At 35.5% G+C, this 8,868-nt stretch overlaps 1 long non-coding RNA gene across 2 annotated transcripts in view; it reads left to right on the top strand.

Annotated features, from left to right (window-relative positions):
* Nucleotides 1-8,868, top strand: part of LOC128250477 (uncharacterized) — a 52,149-nt gene that overhangs the window by 2,232 nt on the left and 41,049 nt on the right. For both annotated transcript variants that reach the window (XR_008266499.1, XR_008266498.1), the window contains exon 2: nt 1,354-1,473. This is a non-coding gene — a long non-coding RNA (uncharacterized LOC128250477). The remainder of the gene's footprint in view (nt 1-1,353; nt 1,474-8,868) is intronic.

The following is an 8,868-nucleotide window of genomic DNA, read 5'->3' as shown; positions in this document are numbered from 1 at the left end:
TGTGTGTGTGTGTGTGTGTTCCTTATGGATTCAAAAACTTAGTTGCCGATTTTGACATATGAGGTATCAATACATTCAGTAATCTTTTGCCTACCAAATAAAGTGTTTTTTGCACAAGTCTTTTTGTACTACAAAAATAACCTTGAAAACAAGGTTGAGTTGCACGGTTTTAGGTCATTAGCTAAGAGAAACAACTCTGCCTGAACAATCTTAGTTTTACAAGGGAATGAAACTCTGAAGTAATTTAGTAGATAATTTTTAATGTGAAGCACGTTTGTCTGTGTTTTGTTTAGTCCAGAGTTGCCTCTGGTGTAGCAGACCTATCGCATAGATTTTTTGGGGTTTTTTTCTTCCTGAAATACTGTAAATCTGTGTTTTTGTTTTGATGAAAGGATGTGTTTTAAGAGATGCTTTTTGTAGTAGCTCAAGTTACCACAGACACACCTCAGTTTGTGTGTGTGTGTGTGTGTGTGTGTGTGTGTGTGTGTGTGTGTGTGTGTTTTGTTGGGGTGAAAAAAATACTTTTTTTTGCACAATAATTTTTAAGAAATCTGGACAGCTTTCTTACTGCTAATCCTTCAACTTCAAATTACAATTGTTAATTGTTGGAAGTCAAGTAGACTGAGATGTACATATAATATTATCGTATAGAGTGGAAATTCAATACAAAGTTTCGAACTCATTATCTTGTGGTTAGTAATCTATTACCTTAAATTTGAAGCCATTAAGTCTTTAAACATTATTTTACTGGGTTTAGTCTTTCGGCTGTCGCCGTGATGGGGTATCACCTTCAAAAACGTAATTGATCATACTGACATCAGTATGTATTTCAATCTGGCATTTATTTTATAGATATCTGCTTGATGAACTGCTAACTTTGAGACATAGAGGGACACAATACTTGATTTAACAACAAATGTAAATACACACATACACACACATATTAGGTACAAGAATGACTGTGTGGTTAAGAAGTTTGCTTCCCAACCACATGGTTCCATGTTCAGTCCCCTTGCATGATACCTTGGGCATGTGCTTTCTACTATAGCCCTAGGCCAACCACAGACTTGTGTCTGAATTTGGTAGACGGAAACTGCAGCATTGTTCATCAGAAAATAACTGAGAAACATGTTTATAAAGAGTTGTTTGCTTCATACTCCTCGTGTGCCGATCTGCCCATAACAAAGGAACAAATAATGCAATGTGGTTGTAGGTCATAACACTTGGCTAATGCTGGGGTACATTGGTAGTTAATAATAAATATGATTAGTGAACTATTACATGAAAAGAGAAGAAACAGATTTTATTCAACATACCTTGCCATATTTGGTATATTATTTTTATTTTTGCCAGGCATGGAAGGTGGACATTAAATGATGATAATGATGATGATGATGATGATGATGATTTTTAACAAAAAATATAGCAGTGCAAAGATCTTGAGCCAGAAGTTCACCAAGAGACCATGCAAAGGTAGGAGTTTAATGTGATTGACAATAAGAGCCAAAACCTGAATGGTAAAAACTGTTGTGTGTTGAGCCCATCCATTCCTACTTGTGTGTGGGATGGGAAGTCTATGATACATAACGTGCCTGAAGATCCTGTGCAGCCACAGGTGAAACACAGGGTAGCAAGAGACTGACTCAACCAAAATAAAATACAAGAGTTAGCATCATAGCATCATAATTTTGAAATATCTATAAAACCATCAAAAGCTTGTTTTTTTATGTATTTTGATTTATTATAAGTGTTGCTTAATATGTCTTGCTAAAATTGCTGTTTCTTTTCAGATATCAGAAAAAGCTAATTAAAATTCATTTAAATAACAGATCTATCGGACTTTCAAAGAGGTCAAATTGTTTGTACTTGTATGCTAGGTGCTAGCGTAATGAAAACAGCTGAAATGTTTGGTGTATCAAATAGTACTGTCTCAAAAGTAATGACAGCCTTTGAGAAAGAGGGGAAAACCTCCTTGTCGAAACAAAACTCAGGTAGAAAAACCAAAATTTTCAGACAGGGATTGTCAGACTCTTACGCAAATTTTTAGGAAGGATCACAAAAGTACAGCTCCCAAAATTACTGCAGAGCTTAATGACCACCTTGAGAACCCAGTTTCCACAAAAACTGTTTACCAGGAGCTGTACAAAGCCGGATTTCACAGGAGGGCTGCAATCAGAAAACCACTACTTTCACAAACAAACGTTGTAAAGCATTTAGAGTGGAGTAAAAACCTACAGAATTGGTCCCTAGAGCAGTGGAAGAATGTTATTTTCTCGGACGAGTCATCCTTTACCCGATTTCCGACCACCGGCCATGTATACATGTGGAGACAACCAAAAGAAGCAGTTGACCCAGACTGTCTTCTTCCAACTGTTAAACATGGAGGAGGACCTGTAATGATCTGGTGGGGGCTATATTTTGGAAATCCACCGGCCTAGTAGTTTTCCTTCATGGCAGAATTAGTAGTCAAGACTATTTAAGCATTTTATCTGATCAAATTTATCCTATGGTTGTGAAACTGTTTCTGGAGGGAAACGCAATCTTTCAGGATGATAATGCACCAATTCACACAGCTAAAGTTGTTACTGAATAGCACAAGGAACATTTTAGTGAAGGTGAACATCTTATCTGACCACCATAGTCCCTAGATCTCAATATTATTGAACATTTATGGTGCATTTTAGAAAAACAAGTAAGGAGTCGTTATCCTCCACCATCATCACTACAAGAACTGGAGACTGTTTTAGCTGAAGAATGGACAAAAATTCCTTTGGAAACAATTCAAATTTTGTACGAGTCCATACCTCATAGAATTCCAGCTGTAATTACTGCCAAAGTCAGTCCTATCCCATATTAAAATTAATTTGCTTGAAATTTTAAGGTTTTTTTCAACATTTTTGTCCAACCCCTGTATATTATTCATTTTTATTATGGTATCGAGTACTCTTTTTACCGACAGTCTACATTAAATGGATATATATGCAGGGTGAGGGTATGAATGTGTGTGTGTGTGTGTGTGTGTGTGTGTGTGTGTGTGTGTGTGTGTGTGTGTGTGTGTGTGTGTGTGTGTGTGTGTGTGTGTGTGTGTGTGTGTGTGTGTGTGAGTGTGTGTGTGAGTGTGTGAGATCTGCCTCAGCAAGACTTGTATTATTTAGAAAAATTAACAAAAAGAATACAATGAAATTGCCAAATTGTGTGGATTGTCCCATGTTTCAAACTTTTCTTTAGAGGTATCATAGCACAAGAGCAAAAGAGAAAGACAGTAGACTTTTACAAACGTGAATTTGTCGTTGGGTTCATTTCCATCCACCTTCTGCCACTAACCTCATTGTAACAACACCACAAACTTCCAACATTTACTTTGTCCCCAAATTTCACAAACCAGACAATATCCCTGCCCTATCATCTCTGGCTATAACCGCCTGTTGAACTCTCTACATAGCTTCATAAAATACATTACTTTCACATATTAAATATAACAAACACGCCCTAATCTTACTCAACTCATTATCTTTTCTGTCTGGATCTTCAAAACTTCTTTACACTATGGATATTATACCACCCTACATGGTCACCAACAACAGAGGCAGCCTATTAGCCCTTAATCACTTCCTAATCTGCTGCCCCAGCCTGTACCCAACACCACCACTCCACCAGTTTGCTGAACTCATCCTAACCTTTAAATGGTTTCCCTCTTTTGGAAAGTTTTACAAAAAAAGTCAGCGAAGTTGCCATGGGAACCAAATGTGTACCAATGTTGCCAAACCTGTTCTTAGGCCACATTAAGAAGCAAATCTCCCCAGGACTGTAAGATTGTTATTTTGACAGCTGTGTCAGTACAACCACACTCACCATTCAACAGTGCAATTAATATTTTTCACCCTGCCTTGGAGTTTACCTCTACTGTATATGACATTCCTGTTAGTTTTCTCAACATTTCCATCACTAATAATAATAAGCACTTTTCCATCCCCGTGCAGTACAAACCTACTGACTTCCACTTCTGTCCCCACTACTCTTTCTTTTACCTCAAACACACTAAATCTGCCAAACCATTTTCTCAATTCCTCTGGCTTTGCCAACTCTGCAGTGCTCATCTGGATGTCAAATCCCAATGTGACAGAAGTGACTTTTCTTTCCTAAATTGAGAGTCTTCGATCAGTTGTGGACCTTGTACTCTGCCAGCACTTTTAAATGCACTCACTATTGATGCAGCACCTGTTTCTACAATATAATAATTATCTCCTGACCTAGATTACATTACCACATGACCCAAAACATCTGAGGCATATCTTCCAACCTCATATATTTCATCTACAAACATTGGAGGGAAAAGGCTGTCATTTTGTCGATTGCTTTTGTGAACACTTTCAAAGTATGGTTGTATCCTTCAGTTGTTCTTCATACACCCCAATAATATTCTGCACCCTTTATGACAATAGCCCCATCTTTATCTACTTGTTTGGTAACTATTGTTTTATTGTTTCCGAGGCATTTAAGAGCAGACTTTTCCAAATTGGTGATATTTTGGCTAACTATTCTATTTAAGTAGGAATTTGGAAAGGATATTGGCATATTGGTCTAGAAAAGGATTTCTTCCTTGTAGACAGGGGATTTTGATATGCTTCTTATAGGAGATTCATCTTCTTCACTTTCATAGTCTTGTTATTGATTTTATTCCCTTTGCCAAAAGAAGTTTATTATCAGAATTCCTTTTTGACAATCATTTTAGATGTTTCTTCCTTTCTTTTGATTATTGTTGTCTTACTATTGTCATACTGCTTATTGTCTCAACACTAAAAAAAAAAATGAATTCTTCTTTGTTTAACATTTGTTGCTGTTGTTATTGTTGCTGCTGCTGCTGATAATGATGATGATGATCATGATTTTTGCTTGTTAATCCGAACATTTTGTTTATTGTTTATCATTGTATTCTTTGTCTTGTTTTGGATTTTAAACATATTGTCATTTTGAGAAGCCTCTAACTACTTTAGAAAACAATGTAATGTTTATTTCTAGAGTGTCTTTTCATACAGGCAAGCTTTGTCTAGATCTTGAAAATGATCCACTTCAGTATTTTTTTTTTCACTAGCATTTTAATTTAAAATGTAGTTGAGGGAATTTATATTATACATGTTTTGGTTTATGGTTTTTGTCCTTGTGACATGTATAAGTACATTCACTTGCATATCATAGTTGTTGGGGGGTCCTTATCAGAATTCACAGCTTATTCATCAAGAAACAACTGTTTCCATTGACACAAAGTCTGGATTTGTTTTTTCCTATTGAAATGTCCTTATACCATATTTCTCACACGTTTTCAGCAATATTGCTAATTGTTTTGTTTGTTTTTTTATATCAACTACATTTTTCCTGTTTGAGAATAACCAATAATTTGTTTTGAAATGAGGTTGCTTATATAGGATGATAGAAATATCCGTTCTGAACTTTGTCATTGTATGTTTAATTTAAATTTTGATTCCTCCACTGGTTTTCTTACAACTTTGTAAAATAGGCACATGTGAGGCTGTATAGGTGTAGTGAATGTGATCCTGCTTGAATATATCCCAAAGGTGATCGTTGTGGTATATGTCAGTTTATACTCACTGTATATACATGTACAAATTGACATGGACCACATTGATGCATCATACATATATATATGGGTGTGTATAGCTGTGTATAGAAGATAATATTAATCAAAGGAATTCTAACTTTGTCTGATTTTCACATTTTATTTACAATTTTATAATAATATAATATGAGATAATATAATATAATGAAATGATAGAATTATTAAATGTCCATTCTGATTGAACTAGTACTTTCATGCATTAACTTATGCAATCTTCAGGTTCATATAGTAGTGGCGACAGTTATGTTTTACAATTTACAACTGTAGTGAGATGGCTCAAATGTGTGCCTTAAATACATTTGTGTAGGCTCCAGAATGTTAAGTTTTGCAAACTGTATTCTGACCAATCAGTGTGTGGCTTCACTAAATTATTTCAGTTCATTAGTGTTTGGTTTAGGCGTCAAGAGACCTGTATTTTGACCCTGGCCAAAGCAGTAACTGTCTGGTTATTTTTAGAAATGTTGTAAACATTTCCCAGGGATTTTTTCCTTTCAATTATCATCATCACCATTATCATCACCTTTATTATAATTTACATTATTTATATTTGACAGATATTTGTCCTCATCTCGTTTGTTGTTAACACGTTTCAGCTGATATACCCTCCAGCCTTTATCAGGTGTCTTAGGGAAATTACGAACCTGGGTTCTCATTCCTTAGGTATTTTTCGATTATTATTATTATTATTATTATTAGTCAGGTCATATGGCATAGTGGTTAAGAGCGCAGGCAACTAACTCCAAGATTCCGAGTTCAATTCCAAGCAGTGACCTGAATAATGATAATTATAATAATGATAATAATAATAATAATAATGTGATTGGTAAGCAAGCTACTTACCACACAGCCACTCTTATGCTTACGTTTGTGAATATTTTTCCGGATTTTGTGGTCATATATTGGCTGGTATATATTGGCATGTGCCACATCGGCTATCATTGCATTTAGATACAATGAATGATTTGCCTTTGTTATTAAGATCAAACTTTGCCTTTGTTAATAATTTTTTCAAGTTTTTAAACTGTCTTTTACTAAAAACCATTGCTCGATCTGTGATTATATCTTTTAATTCATTACTTTGAGCAATGATTGGTAAGTTTGCTTTGGCAATGGTGAAGATATTCTGGTTACATGGATTGTGTGTTACTATAAATGGTATGACTTGTCCTTCTTTTCTTCTTTGGGTTGTCCTAAGTTGCTGTACGGGTACTTTTATAGCCTACTGTATGCCATTTTCTGTTATTGAGAGGGGTATTTTGAGCAAAAATTCTATTAGTTCTGTTAGGTGTTTATTCCTGATATTTGCATCTTCTACAATTGTACAAATTCCTCTGGCTAAGCTGTATGGGATGTTGTATTTTGAATGTGGTGGATGGCACGACTTAAAATTCAGTTATTGATGTATGTCTGTATGTTTAAAGTATATATCTGTGGTAATGGTGGTGTCTTTTTTAATTACCATTATGTCTAGGAATGGTAATTTGGGACTACTCATCTTCTTTGTAAACTGAAGAGATGAGAGTACGTTGTTCAAGAGGATAGTGAACTCTTCCAGAGAATTTAGAGTCTGTTCAGACAATGAAACAGTCATCAAGGTATCTCTTCCATGGTTTTTCAATATACTTTCAAAATTCGGTGCTATAGCTTTTCTCTACTTCTTGGTTGTGTTGTTCTTCTAAATATTCCACAGCAGAGTTCATGCAAATGGGAACAAACCTCGTTCCCATCTTTAATTTGGATGTAATTCTTTCCATTAAAGAAGAATGTGCTGTTTTCCAGAATAAGTCTGTGTCTAATATAAATGGCACTGTGAATCTGTTGGGAATCACTTCTGTTTTTCTACCCAGTATTTAATCACCTTTATTCCTAAATCATGTGGAATATTGGTGTAAAGGCTTACATCAAAACTGAATTAAAATATTTTAGGAAGATGGGACAGGAAGTCAATGTCATCATGGATGAAACTGAGTATGTAGGTACATAGCAGTTTCAAAACAATGTCAATAAACTTGCTTAGACAGTGGGTAGGGCATGCTGGACCATCTATAATAGGTTGATGTTTTAAGTCTTTGGGATATAGTAATTTTATGTACTCACTTTCTTGTTCTTTTACTGCATGTTGAATATCTTTTGTCTTATGTATATTCGGTAAACCGTAGAAGTTGCATGAAATTGGTGATGTAGTCTCTTTCATTATCAGTGAGTTGTAGTATTTTGAAACCAGGTTGTTGATCTTCTTCATGATGTGGTGGTCTATATTTGAAGGTATTTCACAATAGAAGGTTGTGTCCTTCAGTTGGTCCTCAACCAAATCCTTGAAGTATTCGGAACAATTGCACCCAATTTATCTGCTTGTTTAATTATTATTGTTTGATTGTTTTGTATACATTTTAAGTGCAGACATCTCTGATTTGTTAATGTTTAGCCTAACATTAGTATTGTGTCTAAGGGGAAATTTAGACAGGATACCAATGTATTGGTTAAGATAGTTATTTCTTACTTTTGGTGGAGTGAAATTTGATTTATACTTTACTAGGGGTTCATCAATCTCATTACTTTTATTAGTGAAGAATTCTATAAGTTGTAACTTACAACAGAATTTCTGGATGACTGTTGATGTAGGTGTGAATTTCAGTCCTTTTGACAGAAGTTAGATTTCATCATTGTCAAGATCTCTTTTGGATAAATTAATTATTTTAGGATCAATACATTCGGTTGTTTTGGGTGTGTTTCCTCTTGGATTTTTCTTTCTCTGGTTTTTGTTGTCCTGACATTAAAAAATGGATTTATCTCTGTTTATGATTTATGTTCCTGTTGATGTTTGCTTGATGGACTTTGCATTTTGGTTGTGGTGTTTTACTTGGTTTTGTCATGTTTTTTGCAAAAGCAAAAATTTAATTTACTGGAGGAATTTCAACCATGTTTCGTGGTCTGCTACCACAACAGCTCCTTTATAGGATCCAGTTAGCTCAAGACATCATCAGGAGGAACCACGTCCAGTTTCGGCCCCTACTCCTCTACCGTTTTGACGTGGCGGGGCCCCTCCTTTCAGAGGTGTCTTCAACTCTGGGGTTGGGTGTATGTCTTCTTTCTTCTATTCCCTGGCCTCTTTGATGCAGCATCAACGAGTGTCAGCGTCCGACTGATCGTCATGTCAAGTTCCCCTTTTTATATCTGCTGCTAGGCTCCAGCAGGCAGCCCCAGCTAGTTGTCACGTGACACTGTCTAAATTT

The sequence above is a fragment of the Octopus bimaculoides genome, chromosome 21 (genome assembly GCF_001194135.2).
Source record: "Octopus bimaculoides isolate UCB-OBI-ISO-001 chromosome 21, ASM119413v2, whole genome shotgun sequence".
Taxonomy (NCBI): domain Eukaryota; kingdom Metazoa; phylum Mollusca; class Cephalopoda; order Octopoda; family Octopodidae; genus Octopus; species Octopus bimaculoides.
This window is presented reverse-complemented; position numbering and strand designations above follow the sequence as displayed.